Genomic DNA, 20,738 nt, shown 5'->3' with positions numbered 1-20,738 from the left:
AGTGCTGGACTTCCTCCCTTATTCTTTTGTGGAAGGGGTGGGTTTTCTTGAATTTGTGGCAGCCATCTGCCCGAAATGGAAGGTTCCCAGACAGTCCAATTTTGCCAGAGTTGCTGTTCCAGCACTACATCACGACGTGCTAGAATTGCTTGGACAACCTTAGCAGCAGAGTGCTGTTCACACAATCCACCCTACAACAAACATGTGCACCAGTTGCCAAGCCACTGATTACATGTGCATCACTGCACACTGGATCTCTTTTGTGGGGTTAGAGAAAAGATATCTGCAGCAGGTATTGTTGCTGCTGAGATTTTTAATGCTGCTCTGAAACATGCAACTGTAGCCATGAAGAAATCTCATACTGCTGCAAACATTTTGGAAGACTTTGACAGCAAGGTCTTTGAAAGGGTAGCGAAAAAGAGGGCTTAACATTGGTTTTGTTGCCACGGACAATGGCATCCCATTGTTGCACATGTTACAGGAACAGTTGAAGGGGGTGTCTGGAATGTACGCAGGTGTGGAGGTAAAAAGACGCATATGATTTGGTGGAGAGCTTAACCCTTCACTTATCTGAAAATACAAGGGTGCAAAGAGGCATTGTGTCATCCAACTATTACATTTGTGTCTTAATTCTGGATCCCCGGTACAAAATATTACTGAAAACTTTCATTCCTTTTTCAGACAGGGATGTGGTCAACTACAAAACTTGGATAGCTGTGGAAGCCAGTCACTTAGAAAAAGAATGGCCGGGAATTAGAGGCCCGCTACTCCAGGGCACAACAAGCGGCTTCAAGTTCAACTTAAGAGTCTGAGGGCAGTGCGGTTAGCTCACAACAGCCAAAAACATCAAGAACAACATCAACAACTAGAGCATCAGCCATAAAATCGGCACAGGCATGGTTTCTACAGCAAGGGCTTAAGTCCAGCCCGGATGGTAAAGGAAAAAGAGGCCGAATGAAGCAGCCAATGAGCATTGAGCAGATGGTTCAGGCCTATCTGGATAACCCAACAGAGGTCTATTTTGGTCTAAACCCATTGCTGTATTGGTATGGGGAAAAGGCATCAATGGCCAGTGCTCAGCAGGCTGGCGATAAACTATCTGGCTTGCCCTGTCGCAAGTGTCTCTTCTGAGTGTGTTTTCAGTGCTGCTGGTGCCGTTCTGACAGTGAGAAGGACAAGTCTCTCGCCCCAAAATGTGGAGAGGTTAACCATGATCAAAATGAATCTGCACTTTATACCACAAGATTACACCATACCTGAAGTAGCACAGCAGTAAAATGATGATGGCGACTTCTAGGCGAACCACCAGAGTTTGAGGACAAGCTCAACTTCCCTGACAACAAGGCTTTCGATTTACTTTCTTTCTTGCTTTGACGCCCCAAAAAAAAAGAGCCCCCCAAAAAGATATAGCTAAGTAACATTATCTACTTTTATTATTTGCTTGTGTCACTGTCTTTCTGGTTCAAATCACAACAAATCCATCACCGCTGTCTTACTCTTTGATTGCCGGATTGGAGTTGCAACTGTGTGCAATCAGTGCAGTAGTAATGTCCTCCAAGTCCTGACTCGCCCTAATTCCATTTACCTCAAGCCAGACATTGCATGGAGAATAGTACAACAAATGTGAAATGTGTGCCTGCCTCGAGTCCCTCCAAAAAACCTGACTATATATCTATACTCCTTTCTGAGCCTAGAGGGACTGCCCTGGAAGAACAGGTAAATGATGGCATGCATTGCACGCAGACTCTGAGTGATGGGTGTTTGTGATAATGTGCATGTCTACTAGTATTTAATCTACACACAAAAAAGGGACTCAAGTCAATGGTTCCCTTCTTGTTGTTTAATGACAAAATTGTTCTTCTGCAGGCCGATCCATTGCATTTTTGATTCTGGACTCAATCGGGACACTACAGAGTTGGACACCATAACATACTCTTAGTCAGTCGGTAAGATCGAAGAGGATTGATGGAATAACTCGGGTGTTTCATGAAGTGGCCTTAAAGGTAAACAACAACACCAGACCTCCATGTCTGTGTAGTGGTGGAGGCGAGTGTGGTGGTATGACCGACTGCCGTGCATTGATTTTGTTACTTAATTTGGAAAATGCTAAGTTGCTATTTGTGTGTGCGTGTATGTGTGCTCAGTGCTATCTGGCTAAAAATCTAAGCTAAGTGGAGGTTGGGTGGGTGGGCGGGCCTGCTCCTGTTGTTGGAGCGATCTGCTGGAAACAGAGTAGATATGATTTAGCCATGCCATCTCTGAAAGTTTTCTTGTTGCACTCCTCCTTAATTTATGCGGTTTAACCTCACTTTTCTCCTCGATTTTTCAATATCCTTTTAGTTTTTCCATCTACACTTACAGGCTGACCTTTACCCTGTGCTATACTGGGAAAAACATCCCACACTTACCTTACCAAACTGCATCTGCCAGGCAGGCACCCAAGATTGACAGGACGGACAGTCCAAGGAAGGACCAAGAGGAATGCCGAGATGCAACTCCCAAATTGACAATAATTATACTATCATTTCATTTGATCATTTTTTCTCTTCAATCATTTCGACTGTGTGTGTGGTTATTATGTTTGCTTATATTGGACTCCTACAGATATTTTTTTCATTTTCTTTGCTAGCTTTAAAAGGAAGCCCTGGTACAACAGAATATAGAATGTATGTAATTTAGGTCTCTCTAGGGGCAGACAGGCAAGGAAATTGGATAATAATATACTGCTGTCTGGCCTGTACTACTAGTCTAGTACTACTCATCAAGTCATCATGCATGCATTTCCTTTTTTCCTTTAACAGATTTATGACAGTCAGCTGCCAAGATTGTGTGTTGTCCAAGTGTAGCGTTTGTCTTTGCCAAACCTTTCCTTCAAACCACCCCCCTTCCCAACCATTCATCAAACCCTAGTCCCTGCTGTGTGATTTATATTGAGGTGTGACTAATTTAAATTTAGACCAATTATTGATCACACACTTGCTGGGGCGGATCTGGTGAAAGCAACACTAACTCAAGGCAGGGTGAGGATCTTCTTCTGTTCTAAATATATATACTTCACTTTAGCCCACTCTGGCAATGTTAGATTGCCCACCCATGCATAATATTCAATATTAATGTTTTTGTCCAGAGGAACCTAAATAATCCATCATAATAATATAATTGTATGCCAGCATCGAGTCATCAATCATCCTAGTTCCAGCACTAAAGGTTACAAAGCCGCTTGTCCAATTTATCAGCATAGCTAGAGTCGACTTCAGTTTGTAACTTGTACTAGGCTAGCCCTCCCGGCATTCTCTTTTATTTTACTTTAGCATTGCTTATCATGGTTTCTTGTTTGGCAGTCTTCTTGTGTACTGTACTTCTACTACTCGTTCCAGAGACTTCCTCAGGTGATTGTCTCATTTTCTTTTTTTTGCAAAACCTACTGTCAGTGTCTACTACCATCACCCCCACCATGGCACCTTGGGAAACCAAACCATCCCCATGCAGCCATCGCTTCGCCTAAGTATAAATAAACATCTATCACAGGTCAGAGAAGAAGTTTGGGGGAGGCATAACTAATAATATGGAAATTCATTCATTAATTCGCACACCCATACTCTTCTGAGTCCATAGGTGTTTTAGTTGCAGACTGCATAGACTAGGAGGAGAGACTGACAGTATTAGTAGGACAAGTCACAAGTGGGGGTTCCGCATCTATCTGTTGGTGTGTTACACTATCAGCAGACTATTTCAATCAAAAACTGGCTGCTGCCCTGCTGCAGCATAGAAAACCGTGTGAAGTAAAAGAGTAACCCCCCAAAAAAAACATTTGCATCATATGTAAACTATAAATAATTTATTCCACTAACAAATAAACTAATAAAAAAAACACAACACCTGATCCACCCCTCTCCATAACCCCAACCATGTCCATCATAAGTGTTTAATGTCCATAAACACCAACTTTTCCCCAACGCCCAATTCCCACCCACCAAAAATAAGATTAAAAAAGGGGCAAGGCAACAGAGTTCTAGTGGCGGGCTCGCCGGATCTTCTTACTCTCCAGGGCGTTTATCTGCTCCTCTAGGCGCACCACCTGGAGGAGTATGAGGCGCTTCAATGCCTTGCAGTTCCATGCACAGGGGTGGACAGCAGTGTTCGAAGAAGTGCGGTGGGCAGCTGCCAGACCACAGCACCGTACCAATGGAGGCACGGGGAGGCTGGCTGGGGCCCGGGGCATTGGAGGAGGCTGCAGCTGCTGCTGCTGCTGCCTCCATCAGAACCACCAGCTGTTGATATTCCATAAGGAAGGCCTCCAGCTTCCGTTGCCGGACCACGGCTGCTAACTCATTCCTGTTTGGTTGTTTCAGTTGGGAAGGAGTACCTGTATCAAGAAAAAAAAAAGATAATTGTAACCAATACTCTTAGCAAAACAGTAACACTGAATTAATTATACACATAACAATTTAGTGGCACAGTAGCAATAGCAAGCACAGTACATTACATTACATTTGTGGTATCCTCCCACCTCCTCAGCCTCTAATATTTGTGGGAGTTTCAGACATTACTAAGCACTATGGAGTAGACAAGTCTTCTCTCTCTCTTGTTTAGCTGAATTAACGTTGTAGGCATGCCAGCTCAGTCAGCTTGCGCCCTAGACAGACATACTTGTGTCGCAGACCCAAGTTACTTTTATTTACTACTGTCTGCAGGTGGGGCAACTGTAGTCTACAACGACACACTTATCTTATTTTTCTATTAAGGCTATAATCTGTTACATCAATGGCAACTGCTGAATCTCACTTTCACCCGGACTACTACAACAAGGCAGATGATAACTGATTTGAATGATTTTATATGGATGACGTGAGGTACTATTTAATGATTGTGTAACCATGCAGCTGAGAGGCCACACATGGCTGACACGGTCAAAATTACATAGGTAGGGAGTGGGCCTCTGCGTCGGAGGGAGGCGATTGCTAATGGGTGGGTATGGGTACATACATACACAATATATATTTTGTGCTTGCAAACTACTGTGAGTCAAGGGAGTATTCTGAAATATAACGAATCAAAAACCTTGAAAAGAAAACTTGCTTGTTTCTCTTCCCAGACATTTTCCCATTTATCATTGCATTGCTCTTCTAGCCTTATAGTGTTTTATCCTAATCATATTCTTATCTTCACCCTTGGCTGTGCTATTCTGGCACAGTTTATTTTTCTTTTACATTCTCTTCTTCCAGTGACAGTCTCCACCTATGCTATGATTGAATACCATCCAGGCATCCATCCATTCAAAGTAAACATGGCTATAATTTTTCTTAATCTCTCAACAAACCTTTCACCAACATACACTTGTAATTTTTTTAAACCACCACCCATGCATCCTTGCTTGCCTTTGAGTTTGACCCATCAACTTCCCCCACCCCCGGAGGATTCATATCACCCATACAATTTCACCCACCCTGTCCGGCATCCTTTCTTTCACTTTTCACCCATCCTTCAACACCTCAATGCATCCGATTCCTATCAGCCACCTATGCATCCGTGCCCCCTTCCTTCACCCAGCATGCTTCTCTGCCAGTCATTTACCACATATCACCCGCCTTCATCCTTCTTTCCCTTTTCGTTCAACCCATCCATCATGGTTATCTGATTCTTAGTTTTCTTCATAAACATTTCCCAGCGGATCTGAAGTCAGATAGAAGAGGCCCTTAGTTTCTCAACTCCCGCCGCTAATGCTATTGATAATGCCAAATAAAGTGTGTCTTCTTCAACCGTTGGTCACAACAACTTAGTCTCTCTAAACAGTACAGTGTACACCCTTGCAGCGAGTGTGTATTGTCAATATGTGATGAATGTAACTGATCACCACCCGCCACTTCTGCTGGCTCGTCCACACCTCCAGCTGCTGCATCTGCTCTCTCCTGGCTGGCGTCGCCTGCCCCGCCACTAGCCCCGGCACTGGTGTCAGTATGCCTAGAAAAAAACATTACAAATATTTTAGATGCCATACACGCCTCCACCTATTTATCTTTTTTCACTACCAAGATTGAAAATGCAATACGTACATACACCATACACATCACTAGCACAAATAGGGTACTAGATCTAGAGTAGACAGCAGTATGTCATATCCTATCAAAAATAGTAAAATATCTGGTTGGGCATTTTGTTGGTGGCAATTTTCAAAAAGCCTCTCAAGAAGAGGACAACCCGAAAGACTGAACTCAGTGGCTAGAGCTTTAGGTGGATCTGAGTTTTAAAACATTTTGAAAAGAAAAAGAGTGGCCAACTGGGCAGACAATGGTACATGAGGTCTCTTGAGTCCTCTCTCTTGGTTGGAAAATATAATTGTGCCTGCATCCTTCTCAGACTTCCTTCCAGCCATGGTGCACGGTAATCAGTTGTTCACAATCAACTGCTGCTAATAATAATAATTGTACTAGGCCTAGATGAGAAAAAGTAGAAATACACCACTTTGGGGTGTCCAACGTGACCATCATTTTATTTACTGATTGAGCATGAGAAAGAAAGTAAAAGAAAGCGTTCTAATCTCAACAAACATGCGTAGAATACCTTAGTTGGGCTTGCAATCTGCACAGCAGAGTACTAGTAGTAGTAAAGGACCAATGTGTTCTCTGAGTCTTGCAGTAGTGCCACCACTAGGCAGTCCACAAAATATAAAGGGAGAGTGAAAGCTGACTGAAAAAACAAAATAAATTATAAAGCAAGCTACAGAGAGACTAATAGTAGTACAGAGTCAGTTAGATTAATGTATAACAAATAAAAAGAACACTAGAAATATAATAACTAAGTAGGTAGGTAATGCAGGGATAACAAGAATTTAGAAACAGATCTAAGAAGATTTGGTAAAAAATACACAAAAGAAGAATTAGGAAACAGAAATAATAGTTAAAAAAATAAGGTGCAGTAAAATTAGGTAAATATAAATATTAATATTAACAACAGGAGGACTTACTGGGGCCAGCAGTAGAGGAGTGATCCTGGCCCTGGGAGGCATCTCCAGCTCCCGCCTCTTCTTCTTGCCCCTGGATGCTGATAATGTAAGACATAATAAAGAGACAAAAATTGATTAGTGTGAAACAAATAATAAATATTATTCTTAATGCTCTAAAAAGATTTTGATAGGACACGACAATTGCAATAAAATTGACCTATCAAATCTGATCTGATCGACAAGTAGTATCGCGATCACGGACCTTCCTAACTCCTTATTTACTAATCCAGTGTTCCATTCAGATTCCAGAATCCTAAACCTAGCTCGCCTATTCCAAAGACATTAGAATGAATTGCCAAAAATTATATTTGCGAATGAGATTGGAACTTAAAAAAGCAATCATCAATTAATCAACCACCTTTCACAGGCCAATTGTTCACTAAGTCTGCATTTCCATTAATTTTAGTCCTCAAAAATGCATAGATGGACGCATGCATGTTGCATTTACCAAATTGTTGGTTGGTTGCTGATGTGCTGAGTTGCTACATTATGCCCTCACTAACAAACTACAACAGGTTCTACTAAGGACTGGAGTCAGCAGTACGTAATGTAAAATGTCCAGTAAATGTCCAGTTTTGTAAAGCACGAACAAGGTGTCAAGGCGCTGGGGGCCGTCGGGAAGATTAAGCGAGCTATTGCCCATAGTCACATGGTGCTGGGCAGACCCCTGCCGTAGGAGCTGGGGATCGAACCATGATCCCCAGCGTTCAGCGTCAGTCGCCCTGGCCGCTGCGCCACACCTCTTCCTACAGAGGACGAATCACCTGGACCACTAAAGAATTGCCAACTAGTACTAAGTAACTAACTATAATAACTACCTACCACCACTATCTTAGTGACAGGACAAAGTAGTCTTTCTAGCATTAACTAACTTATGCTCTCTAACCTCTTTTACATAATCAGCCCAAGCGAGCTCAAAGTTGCAAAAAAGTAAGATTAGTAGCGCTGAGCACCCGTCTAGAAGAATAACAATCCCATAATTTATGATTTTTTTGGGGGGGGGAATATTTGTATTTGCATTTGGTCCAGTAACATTAATACAACCATAGTCACGTCATCATCAAACCACAGTTTCCTACCCACACCCCACCCCCCCCCCCTCCATATGCCCAAATATACATCAGTCTGTTTTGTAGTCCCGCTCAATGACTCCGCCGCCAACATCACCCATAGCACATTGTCCAGGTTCACCCCGAGCCTTCCCCTCCCCGAAATTGCCTCATCCATCCGTACCTCCCTACAATCCCCCATCAAGGCCATGATACTTTCGCCATTTATCCCAAACTCTTCCAAACTTCTTTGGGCAGCCTCTTGCCTTGTAGGGGACCCTTTCTGCAGCCATGTAGAGGTCCATACCCCTCCTCCATTCCTCAATATGTGGTGCCGAGCTCGCCCCCCCAGTATTTCGCAACATCCCTTTTAGCCACTACCAGGGCCAGAGCCAGGAAAATCAATAATGGACGCGCCAAATCTACATCATTAGTCATACCTAACAGGACTAACTTGGGATCTCTTGGCAGAGGCGCTTCTAATACCGCCATCAGTTCTTTCAGGATCTCCCCCCAATACATTTGAATCGTTGGACAGGACCAGATTACATGGAAAAATCCCCTCCCTCCTGGCCACACCGGAGGCAGTTCGTATCTCCTATCTTCCCCATTTTGTGTAGCCGCACCCTGTCAAAATAGGTTCGATGCAGTACATTAAATTGGATAAGTCGCAACCGGGACTTAATGGCTACCGCTCTCGGATGCATGAGCACAGTGTCCCAGTCCACCAAGTCCATCTCACCTACCTCTCGCTCCCATTTAGTTCTAAGAGTTGCTAGGCCGTCCGGCATGTTGTTCATTATAGTCCGATATGTGAGTGAAACCACCCTTTCTGGTATGTGCTCCTGAAGCAACCTACCCTCCAGGGGAGCATATTCAGGTACGGTGTCTTCCGATATCTCTTCCGCTTACCATGCGTGCCTCAGCTGAGCATACTTTAAATATTGCGTGGGAAGCAATCCAAATTCTACCCTCAAAACCGAGAAAGATTTCAGAACCCCTCTAACAGTCACGTCCCCTATCGTAGATATACCTATATCGTCCCATTTCTTAAAACCCTTCAATTTATTCAGCTCCTTCTGCCAAACACAATGCCACAGTGGTGTCTGTCTTGTAAGCTTTTTTTCCCACCCTATAGTCCTGGTCGCTCTGTGCCACAGTACCAACGTCAGTCTAGTGGCCGGCAATAATCGGCTCCTCCCCGTACCCCCATACAAATAATAAGTATATGGACGGTTACCCATAACACTCCTTTCCAGGGCATATGTAGGGTGAGTAGCAGAGGCGTGAGCCCAGTTGTTAATCATTATCAAATGTTCCGCCCAGTAGTAGGCCTCAACATCCGGGAGAGAGATCCCTCCGCTATATTGGTGCATCTGCAGGGTCGACAGTGCTACTCTAGGCTGTTTACCTAACCACAGATAGGTCCGGAGTTCTGAATTTATGTCTAAGAATACTCGTCTTGGAAGGGGGTAATATTCGTTCTGGAACGCATATAGAAGTTTAGGTAGCGTCACCATTTTGAACATGGCCGCGCGACCTAAGAGCGTCAGAGGCAGTAACCTCCATCTAGTCGCGTCCTCCACAAAGTTGCGTATTATCCGCCTAACATTTCTATCGCACGAGATTTTTCTATCCTTCGTCACAAAAACCCCAAGATAGACGAACCCTTCTACTATCGTCGCCAGCCTGTCTGGCAGATTTGTCCACTGCTTCCTACCACTAGGGTCATAGAGGACCGATTTATGCCAGTTAATTTTATACCCTGAATGCGCTCCATAGCGCTCTAGCTCGGAGAAGAGCACCGGTATCGTTATCTCCGGTTGCGTAACATAATTTATGATTTTTAAACGTAAATAGCATTCTTGCTATTTAGGAAAAAAAATCATATTCGCAATAACACAGAACAGAACAGAACACACAATAGTAATATAATTAGCTACTCACCAAGCCCCACGATCTCAACACTTAGCAGGTCTTGCTCCCGGTCCAGGATGTCAGACCACTGGTGAGTCAGCTGGTTGTGGGTGCGCCGGACCTCAGAGCAGCGAAACACTGGCCAGCACACCCTCGCCAACTGGCGGTGACGCTCCTTAATCCCATAGCCAGAACCAGGCCTGCCGCCAAGGTTAAGGGGAGGTGGAACTGCACAAACAAAACTAGGGCGGCCACCTACATCTCTGAAAAGAAGGCCTGGGTCAGCACCCATTCTGGGCACCATCTTCCGCAAGGAAGGCGGCTCCCGGTTGCACTACCCTTAGCCATGGTTCTGAGGGGGGGGAGACGGAAAAGAAAATGTAGAAGTAAAAATAAAAGTAGGGAAGTAAAAAAATAAAAATTTAAAAAGAGCATGTAATAGAAAAACAGTACAAAAACGCAATAAAAATAGAAATAAAACGCAAAATATACACTTAGGTAGAGAGAGGCCTAGATAATAAAAACAATTACAAAATCAGAAAAAAGTTTTAGAAACAAAGGGTTTGAAAAGATTCGAGAGGATTCAAGAACAGGCCCCAGAACCATACAAAGAGTAGGAAGACAAGATGGCAGCGCCCATTGGCGACCGCATGGTGAAGTTTGTGCGAAATTTCCTCCCGAACATGCAATCCGCGTTGCAGAACATCAGAAACCTCTCACAAGCATGCAGAAAAAGCAACTTTGCATGCTCGCGGAACTCCACGTAGCGCTGCGGAGTTTTTTTGCCACTTCACAGAGGTTCGCGTAGCGCTGCTATGCAAACTCTACCCTGGCTGATTATTTTCTTGATTTCTGAATGTGAATAAATCTATGAAGTTTTCACAATGGCCATGTTGATTTTAAGGGTTGTATGACATTACAACGCATGCTTTTACCACGCATGCTGTTACGACGCAGTTTTTACAACGCATGCTGTTACAACGCATAGCGCTTTGGGGTGCTGGCTAGTGAATAGTTTAATTTACTATTCCTCGTGGATAGTAGGGAAGGTGTTGGATAGTAAATTAAATCTATTCCCTATCCTAGAGCGCCCCCCAGCGCAATGCGTTGTAATGACATGCGTTGTAATGATTGCGTCGTAAAGGCACTGCGTGGTAAAAGTTGCGTTGTAAAGGATGTTTCCCGATTTTAAGCAGCAATGGTTTGTCAAACAATGGATTGGCCATTGCCAGATGGTGTGGTTGCATGTACAGAGCTTTATCAAATGGAGTCAATTTGAATATGATTTTAAAAGAACACCATGAGGTTCCTTTCATAGGTTGGTGGAAAAGGCACAATGAGCTACATCGATTCAGAAGCTACTGACTTCCTTGGTGATGCATAAGAGACCTGTTGTAATTTGCGGAAATTCATGATTAAGAACTAGCCTTTTTCCACAAAGACAGGTAATGAATAGTGTGATAATAGTGCTAGTTTCAAGAAGGTGTAACCTGTGATTGGGAATTAGGTCACAATCTTTCAAGAGCTCTTCTGTTTAGATTTAGCCAGCCAAAGTCGTTAAGTAGAATTTGAATTTAGCTGATCAACATGGAGCCACTTGGGTTAAGCAGGATTGCAGTAGCAAAAGAGACAGTAATGTATTTTCTCGAGCTTACAGAAATGAGATGAAGAACGCTGGGGCAACCTTAGAAAAGTTTTTCTTGGAGGATTTGGAAGTCTTTAAGAGGACTACCTCTAACGCCCTTTCGGATTTTATTTCTAATAATTGGGTGGGAGGTGGCCTGGCATGTAAAGCTTGGAGAAAGCTATGAACCAGGTGTGAGTAAGGGAGGGATAGGAGAAGCCGTGCCCACCAGTCACCCCTGGATGAAATAACCATCTCTGATGACACTATGCGTTGAAGTTTGCATCTGATAGTTTTCAGCAACAAGGTATCAGTGACCATTTACAGCAAATGTCCAGTTGCACCCTGTATTTTTCAATGGCTGCTCTGAATTGGCCCCCAGTTACTTTTCACACTGCCTACCAAAGTCAGCTCTACATATTTGCCTTTGGCGCTTTAGGCACAGGCACTGCAGTAAAATAAATAATCTTCCACCATGGTAGATTTTGTGATGTGAACTATTAAAGTCACTTTCCTTCAATAGCCCTACCTGTGAACTGTCAGGGTCCATCAGGACACTGAAACATCCCAATAGCAACTGATAGATGTTAAGATATGGGTTGGTAAACCAGCCGAGTTCACTACAAAGTCAAACTGTTAAGTGCTAAGAACTCAATACACTCTATATTCTCTCAAGGTTCAATCAAGTTAGTTAGTTTTCCAGACACATGTTTATTATGCCCCCTTATCTCCCAAACTGATAGGGAACGGGAGAAAAAGCTGGCCAAAAGTAAACTCTGACCACGATCAAAGAATATCAAGTAAAACTTTTAGTAGCAGTAAATTTCGCATATTGAAATGGATTGCTGCCACTATAGCAAAAGAACCCCATCAACTGTAATCCAATCAGTGTCAAACTGTACAACAATCTGTCAGATTTTACTACTGTGGAACTCCCCATTGTAACCAGAGTCTACTGACTGTCTACCAAACAGTACACTGTCTTAGTGGATCATCCAAATGACCAAAGCCTGAGGGCTTTCTACACATTGGGACCAATTGGAATCCGAATGCTTCCCAGGCTGCACAACACATGCACCATACGATAAGCTACTTCCATTCATTTAGAATACATGAGAAAGGGTTCTCTATATGGAAAGAATAGCACAGCATAATTTCTCAACAGTTAGAATACCATTTATGACTGGAAAACAGATTTAATCTGAACACATTTCTTTTGCAAACATTTTTCATTTTATTACCCCAGACAAAAAAGTCACACAAAAAAAAAATCAAAGCGTTACATATAATAAAATATTAAATAAACGTTTAGAAAACGGTATTAAATTATGATGAGTTTATCAAAAGTAGATGTTTCTGTTTTGCAATAGTAGTCGTGTCTCAAGTAACATCCACCTAAATTTTTAAAACGAGGTGGGAATTTATCATTGTAATTTGTCTAGAATACACCGGGAGGTAGTTCAATTAAAATCCAGCAGGATGAAGGCAAACATTACTCAACTTTTCTAAATTCTTCCTTGCAAGTGTCCTATTTGTGTAGCAATTGTCTTATTTACAAACTCCTCTGGCGAAAGGCCAATGTATTTCGCCCAAGCTATCTATGGCCTTACCAGGATAGATTGCACTTGTTTTTTATGCTAGGAGTCTTCAGCCATTTTTATCTCCTTAAAATGGAGTGGCTCGTTAGAATTGTGGTCGTACGTCTATTACTATACATGTATGTCTACTCTACGGGTGTAGATTTAGGCACCCTACAAAGAATAATTGCCATTTGAGAACCAGGCACACATTCCACAGCAGTGCAGAACTAAATTATTGGCCTCCAGTTGAAAACATTTTCCGGATTCAACTGGGCACTAAATGGTGAGCCTTAAAGTAACCTCTCAGGCTTTGAGTGCTATCTACCGTTTCTTGATATACTTTTCATCTCGACATGCCCAGGATTGTCTTGGCTCTTTGCAAATAACGACCTCTACAAGTAAGTGTCTTGTGTACCTACTGGCATGGATATCTCGGCCTTCCCGGGCCCCTGCATTGTTTTACTTCTCTCCATAAATTACCTAATTTCAAGTAGGGTGAAGGGTTCCTACAAAATAGAAAAGAAATACGAGAGACTATACAGATGAATGTATTGAGGACCGTATGAGTAAGCTAAACAGTCACCGGGTGGATTGCCCGAGTAAGACAGGAATTGGGTAGTGTGGCCAGAACAAGGCCAATAATTTAGGCTTGCATCACTGCAGAATGTGTTGTCAGCACTCAGATGGCAATTATTCTTTGTAGGGTCCCCGAATAAAACAAGATATATATAAAATCACTGAGGAAAAAAAATGATGTTACAGGGATGTTACCAATATGTCAAAATTTCACTCGAACCAAACCAGTGAAATTCAACAGTTGCAATTACCTGAGCTAACTATAGCTTACGCCCCGCAATGCACTGCTTATGACCACACATAATCCATCGCTCAAGACATGATCATTGACATCACTGATGACATCTCAAATGACATCACTGATTATATCATCCAGTGACTGTGAGTGCTTTCTAAAAGTTTTTGTCTGTTAAACATATAGACTAAGGTACCACAAAAGTTAAATTTGTATACTTTGAGTACTACTAATGAGCGATTCCTTTATTTAACATAGTTTATGTGAGTCACTGTGTGTATTCTTGTGTGAGTGGGTGTCTAAGCGACTGTACAGGGTGTGTGAGTGTGTAAGTAGGTGTCTGGGTAGCTGTGTGGGTGACTTAGTTAGGCCTCAAAAAATCCTAAAAATGTTACTAGACCTGCAAGTCTAGTGACATGATTAATCTACTCAACCTAATTATAATGCTCTTGACCCTTAAACTGGTTTCAAAATGTGTGATCCTGGGCAAGTATTTTAATTCACGGAGATGCCATTTTCTTCTTCTTGATCACATATGAGAGTACCATCAAATACGCAATTTCAGCATGTCTGCTGTACAGAAAATTATTAAACAACAACAGAAGAGTGACGATAAATACTACAAGATCATAAATATATGATCCCAAACCAATAGCCACCAAGAAACTGATAGGGTGAAAATAATGTTTTTTTTAATTATATAAACAGGAAGAAAAAAACATTCTTTTATAAAAAAGAACCCTCACTCACCGACCTGGTCGGTGACATGCTTCTTCATTGGGTTCTACTAGGGCAACAAAATGTCACCCCAGTATGCTACTACACCTGTATTACAGCGGAGCTGTTTTTTTTCTATGTGCAAAAAGTAACAAGAAAAAGTGCTAAAGTGAGTGAGTTAAAAAGATAGCTGGTTGTAACCTATATTCATTTTAATACATGGTCAAACAGCATCTGTTAAAAGCAAGTGAAAAGTGGACCATTTCGGGTTCATTAGTTCGAAACCCTGTGTCCTAGGTAATAGTGGTCAACATGTTTCTGCTTAAATAAGGAAAAATTCGCCAAGCATTCTTCAGGACCTATACATTGATCCATCGGCGGTATGCCCACGCTAAGGTGCACCCTACCGTGAGGATGTGATAACAAAACCAGTGTTACTCACGGAAAATGCCCGTGGGGGCTCTCCTAGAATTATCTAGGGCCCATAATCTGTTGAAAAGAGAGAAAACAGTAATAAACAAGCAACACTACACAGTCCCCTGGAGAACTCACGTTCCATTAGTATATAAACATTTTGTCAATGAATTATCAACTGTTTTCCCAAACACCCTTGTGGCAAACAAAAAACCTTTTCAAACATGAACATGCCGTTTAAGAATTATTATGACTGTGTATCCCTCCTATTCCGGACTTGGGTTTGAGTAAGACAAAGCACCATGCACTCTCTGTGTTTAAAAAGCGCAAATCGGTAATTCCCGATATTATTGTCTTGTCTCATCAATCTAGGTTACATCGAAGATTATCTATAATTTCCGATGTCCAGTTTAGAAATATATTGTGCATGCCCTAACAAATAAGATTGTAAAAATCAGACTGGAGGATAGTGGCCCGAGAAATTGTACAGAAAGTAAGGAAGGGACTCACTTTAAACAGACAGAGTCCGAGTAACATGGGCTCAAACGGCAGGGGTATTCTTCACGCAGTGCTCTACCTGAACAAAGTAAAGGAGAAAAGATATAATTTTAAAAGCTTGTCTATACTGGAGGGGATCAGGCATATTAATACTGTCCCAAGGCAGTCTCCTCCTTACTTGCAAGCCAGCGTCTCCCCGTAGTCTACCTATTTCAATAGCACTTCCGTGGCGCGGATGATACAAACAACGCGCAGGCAAGCTCACCAAATTCCATGCCGGTTCCGGTCACGTGACGCAAAAGCAGAGTGGCGTCATCATGTGAGCCCGGAATTAAAGGGACAGTGGTAAATTGCAGCGAGCTACGTAGTATTAAACTACAAAACAAACTCGATAAAAGCCAAAATTGGCAATACGCTAGCAAACTCGCATAATTGGGCAATACACAACTGCATACAAATGTGAGAAGCGCACCAAACCAAGTTATTCCTATCAATGTCCTGTATGCGTTCTTTACCCTTTTTTTTGTGTGTTGAGAAACAAAAACTTTATAGCTTCATTGTCAGTCAGGCAAATAACAAAAAGACAGCATTAAGCACCATAGTGCATAGACTCACGCTAGAATCTAGCCCATGTTGGTTTTTCATAAAGGGAGTCCTAATGTGCATAATGTCATTTGAAAAAAAATGTTACTTAACCCACCCGTTAGTAAGGGGCAATAGGTTGTCTTAAATAACAACTAGGATCAGAATTGGGTAGAGAATACCTTATCAGTCATAGACTGACTAGGGACTTTTAATGTCTCATTACAGAACCCCAGGGTATGTCATCATTCAGGCCTGAACGATGGCTAGAAAGACGGTAGATCCATCTCTGCTCTTTTTCGAACAAAACTGCCTGTGTACTATTGGTTAGATGTTCTATAATAGTCCACCTGATTTCATTGGGTGTATGCTTTTTCTCTAAGAAATGGTTTGTTCATTTAGTGGTAATTCTCTGACAGCGGATACTACTGCGATGTTCGCAGATGCGCAGTTTGATCCTTCTTCGCGCCATTCCCACATATTGCAATCCACACGGGCAGACTATTAGATATACCACATTGCCAGTGTTGCAATTAGTGTGACTGCGTTGAACCCATTGTTTCCCAGGTTCAATGTTTAATATTTTTGTGTGGTAAGTCAAATGGCACACACTGCAACTGCCGCACGGGTAGTGTCCACTCACTGCAGGTAAACCCCAAGCATTTAAAATTGTTGGTTCACTCAAAATCCGTGGGTTTCTAGGGCGAGTATGTACTAGTGAGTCTTTCAAACTCCTAGTTCGTCGGTAGGAAAACAGAGGTTTCCCCCATTCATGTTTGGTACTCGTCAGCATGCTCCAATGTTTGTTAATACATCGGCTAACTGCGTTGGACACTGGATTGTATGTGGTTACACATGTTAAAGGGACTTCAACTTCCTTCTCTCTAGGGTAGGAATCCAAAAGTGCATCCCTGTTCTGATTCTTTGCTCTTTTGAAACTTTTCTTTAGTATTTTGTTTGGGTAACCTCTCAATTGTAATTTAGTGGTCAAGTCATCTGCCTGTGCCTTAAAAACAGGCAACTCACTGCAGTTCCTCCTAATCCGAAGATGTTGGCCGAAGGGGAGATTATCCCTCAGCGGTCGAGGATGAAAGCTCGAAAAAAGCAAAAGGTTGTTTTTTGAAGTGGGTTTATAATATGTTTTCGTCTGTGAGTTTTAGGCAAAGTATAGAAATAAGGCACTTTCCCCTCAGATGTCATCAGAAAGTCTGCCTCACGTTTAGTGATCAAGCCGTCTCTTTCAGCTGTTGTCACTAGTTCACAAATATCATCACGAAGCATAACTGAAGCATCCTCTCTCAATACTGTGTAATTGTTATTGAGTAATCTTTTACATTCCCGGTCATAATCCTCCGCATTCTGGACCACTATGCCACCCCCTTTGCCTGCGCTTTTAATCACTATTTTGCTGTTGGTTTTAAGTGATTGAATAACTTGGCATTCTGCAGTTATTAGGTTTTTGTAAGGATTTGGATCTTCCATCGCCTCTACCTCATGGAAGCCTGCTTTTTCAAAAGCCAGAATTTCCGGAGGTATAGTGTGTGGCGGGGGAGTAAAATTAGACTTTAACTTAAAACTGGTGTCACTCACATTACTTGGAGGAATCTCCGAGTTTTGGTTTTCAAAAAAACTTTTTAACCTCAATTTTCGGAAAAAATCATTCAATTCACAGTGCAATCTAAATTTGTCAAGGCGGGGGGTGGGTATAAACCCCAAACCTTTTTCCAAGACGGAATTTTCAGCTGGACTCAGTGTTAGTGATAATAAATTGGTCACTAGGGTCTCATGTTGCTTGGACCTGCTCTCTGTTCCGCTGTTTTTCTCCGTGTATTGTCCCCCACCGTTTCTGATTGTTCCCAGTGTACTTGGTTGGAACCTTTTTGTCTCCCCCTTCCCCCTCGTCCCCTGCCTAAAAAAGGCATTGAGTACATATTTTGGTAATATTGCGGGTGTTGGGAAAAAGGTGGATTCCATCCCATCATTGGTGGAAAAGGGGGTTGAAAAGCGTTTGGTGGAAACATACCACCACCTTGTTGTTGGTGGTAAGGTTGCCATGCCTGAAAATTTTGTTGGCCTCTACCCCGGCCCCTTCCTCTGCCTCTATTTTTTTGCCTGTACTTCCTGAGCTGGAACCGCTATTGTTAGAGTCAACAGAGGTATCGGAGTTATAATCGTTGCTACTAGGAGGTACATAATTAGGGGGGGGGAGGGGGCGGAAAATGTAACAGCAGATTGCAGACATAATTGCACGCGGATTTTAAATGCTATGGGGCTGTTGAGATGGGTGAACAATTGTTTGACGCCGCCCGACCTCCGGGTTGTGGGCCCAAGGGCTGTGTAGACGGATCACCTGAGCAAATAATTAATACTGTTCATAGAAGGTAAAGTGCTTTAAAGTGTATGATATATGTAAGAATTGGTTCTGCAATAAAAACGATGTTAAAAAAAAAAATAGGAGTTACATAATCCGGATTGGCATATGGATAGGTTTTCAGGTAGGACCAACGTTTCAAATATTTTTGCAGTTTCTGGGCCTTAGATTGCGCTAGATTATCTTTGAATTCATTTTGTTCTTTATTAAGTTCGTCTAGACGTTTCTTATAGCCCGTGAGTGTGCTGTACAGAAAACTCTTGTTTAGTTTAAAGACTAAACTTTTGCTTCATATATAATACAAATCTAGCCACATATAAGATACACATGACCGTCGACTTGCCTCAGTTCATTAACCGCATTGTCATTAGTGCAGGGGCAGGATCATTTCTAAACTCGGGTTTAAAAACTGCGGCTTTTAATAAATACATAACGAAAGCATAAAGTAGCAGCACACTGGAATTTGCAATCAGCATATTTTACACTGAAATTCCCACAGAACTCCCCATTGACATGTGATTTTAAAGCTATATAGAGTACAATGCCTGGAAATCCAGTTTCTGCAAATATTTGTCATTTGCACATCACCAAGTCAAGTGTTGTGATTGGTTTTGCTCCTATGTAAACTTTGTTTGCATCACACTTCTGAATTACAAAAAGAAATTCATAATATATTTTGAAATAACTGAGCTATTCATTTACAAGATGTTTAAATGTCCTATTACAAGAAAAACTGATATTTTACAGTTTCTTTTGTTTCACAATGTCAGATAACTCACTTGACAGAAAGCACCAACTATAATAAGGGAAAGAAAAGTAAAACACATTTTCAATGAACACATAAGCAACAATTAGTAAAAAGACAAACGGGAATTTGACCTCCGTCCTTGAACAGACAGCAAACGTGTCCAGACGAAAAATATTTAAAGGTGTCTTTAATGCTCATTCACTTTCTGAATGAGCAAAATATCTGTTCCTTCCAGTTTAAAATAACTTGCCAGCACGGTCAGTACACGCATTGGCATAGCAAATAGGTCTCGCCTTTGGGACCTTATAAGTGTTTAACCATGCAACAGTTGATGTTGTTGCACCAAGGATATTGTGCTGCATAACTAAATACTTATAAGGTCCCAAAAGCGTGACCTATTGGCAATGCCAATGCTTGTTTTTTTAGCGGTAGCAAACAGCCTAATACTGCAAATTGAGCTGTTTGCTATCTCAAAAAAGCTTAGTACATCTGGCTCTAAATGTGGTGTGTTAAATGTAAAGAGGGAGCACTGGTAGAAAGGATAATATGTAAATGCTACTGGCAAGTGTGAGAAATGGCGAGAAAGAAATAGTCAGAAATAAGGAGAATGATTGTGATAGGGAAACAGGAGAGATTTGTTGAAAAACATACTAAGTGAAAAACTTGTAAGAGAACATCTACGAGAGAAAGCGAAAGTATAGATTACAAGAGCCCACAGGGTGTCTGTGAATGAAGGAATGGTGAACGGGAGATTGGTTGACAAAGGGAGAGACTTAGAAAGGCGAAGGAGCATTGATATATAAGCAGTACAGATGGACAGTGGTTTGGAAGAAGCAAGAAGGATGAGATAATGGGAGTCAGAAGAGCACGAAGACTGAAAGAGTGCTTGGGAAGAACAGAGCCAGGACCCCTGTCATATATAGAGGAGTTTCTGTGACAAGGGAAGTTGTTCTGGGGAACATGGGCAGTGAATGAATAGGTAGAGTTCGTGGAAAAGTAGAACGCGTGGAGCTGCCTCCTTAGAAACGAAAGACGTATTTTTAAATGAGTTAAAAATGCATGCATTTCAACCATTCATTACACGTTCTATGAAGTGAACAATTCTTTGAAAGATCCTCTCTGATTTGTCTTCCGCCATGAATAATCTTTCACAAGCACATTGAACAGAAGGTGTCCCATACATTTACTACCTGCTGGGATACGGTGACAGGTGGTTCCATGGCTCGAGTTCTGTCTCCGCTGTAATATACGTAAGGGAGGGAGGCAGATGAGTGGCCTGCAGTACTTAGTTTGCTGAGGCTGCTACACGAAGGAATAAGGTGCCCTAGGACGGCTGTCTGCTGAGCGCAGGAGCAGATGCTGCGTGTGCAGATTGGGGTGCTAATAAGCTTTTTGGTTGCATTTTCCAGCCAATGTTTGACAGA

The 20,738-nt window shown here is 42.1% G+C and overlaps 1 protein-coding gene across 1 annotated transcript in view; it reads right to left on the bottom strand.

Moving 5' to 3' along the window:
* PPFIA3 (PPFI scaffold protein A3) overlaps positions 1-15,879 on the bottom strand; it is a 963,828-nt gene extending 947,949 nt beyond the window's left edge. The window contains exons 1-2 of the mRNA XM_078655169.1: positions 15,792-15,879; positions 15,626-15,692 (exon numbers count right to left, since the gene is read on the bottom strand). The gene's annotated coding sequence lies outside the window, so the exon portion shown is untranslated. The remainder of the gene's footprint in view (positions 1-15,625; positions 15,693-15,791) is intronic.
* Positions 15,880-20,738: the final 4,859 nt, after the last annotated feature.

The sequence above is a fragment of the Lissotriton helveticus genome, chromosome 7 (assembly GCF_964261635.1).
Source record: "Lissotriton helveticus chromosome 7, aLisHel1.1, whole genome shotgun sequence".
NCBI lineage: Eukaryota > Metazoa > Chordata > Amphibia > Caudata > Salamandridae > Lissotriton > Lissotriton helveticus.
Note: the sequence above shows the minus strand (reverse complement) of the source record. Positions and strands in the feature narration are given on the sequence as shown.